The sequence below is a fragment of the Lycium ferocissimum genome, chromosome 7 (assembly GCF_029784015.1).
Source record: "Lycium ferocissimum isolate CSIRO_LF1 chromosome 7, AGI_CSIRO_Lferr_CH_V1, whole genome shotgun sequence".
Taxonomy (NCBI): Eukaryota; Viridiplantae; Streptophyta; class Magnoliopsida; order Solanales; family Solanaceae; genus Lycium; species Lycium ferocissimum.
The window spans coordinates 43,805,454-43,806,350 of record NC_081348.1 but is presented as its reverse complement, the minus strand read 5'-3'; positions in this window follow the sequence as shown (position 1 = coordinate 43,806,350).

The following is an 897-nucleotide window of genomic DNA, read 5'->3' as shown; positions in this document are numbered from 1 at the left end:
TTTGGGTGTAAATTAAACATGGGGAGAAAAGATGGGAAAGGGAAATATATCGGGTGTTTATCTACCCGGAGAATAGTTTTTAAAGGAATCCTTTTTAAAAATTTCCAATAGTTAGGGGAACTATAAATTTATGAGGAAGGGTCCCGAAAAATTTAAAAAAAAAAGGGGGGTTTTTGCCCCCAAAGATCAAATGTTTTTAAGGAGCTTGGGGAAACCCGGGAGGAGTTCTTTGGTTTATGTCTTGAGATGAACATGGGGACTTGATGTATGAATGGGGAAATTGGGAACCAACTAATACGGGGTAGAACAAAAAGCAATAGGGGGATTAAGTATTGTAGTAGACAAAGTATAATATTCATCGACGGTTTGAGATGATTTACAAGATTTTAGAAAGGGTGGGAACCCCCGGGGCCTTGCCCTTGGATTGAGGGTTAAAAAGAAATAGGAATATTACTTTCGTCATATATTGAGGAAGGAATAAGTTGGTGATGCTTAAAATAATGGGAAGATGACATAGTTTTGGCCCTTCTTTCAGGCGAATAGCATTGGGGGGAAGATTATTAATAGTGACAAATCTGGATACCCCCGAGGGTCGGGTGTTGGGTAATGATTTTTCAAAGGGGAAAGGAGGGAAAAGGGGGAAAGAAAGGGAAAAGGGAAGGAGATGGAATCACCCTCATAATCAAGTCCTCGGGGATGAGATTATGGGGGTTTTTTTCACTAATTTTTTGGTTTTTTTTTGAGTTAAGTTTTTGTTCCCAAAAAACCAAAAAGTACAAAAAATTCATGGTTTGAAACAAAAAGGAAGTACAAATAAAGCAAAAAAACACACCCTAAATACATTAGAAGGATGAATATTTTCAAATCTAAACCCGATCCAAAATTTTAACATAAACA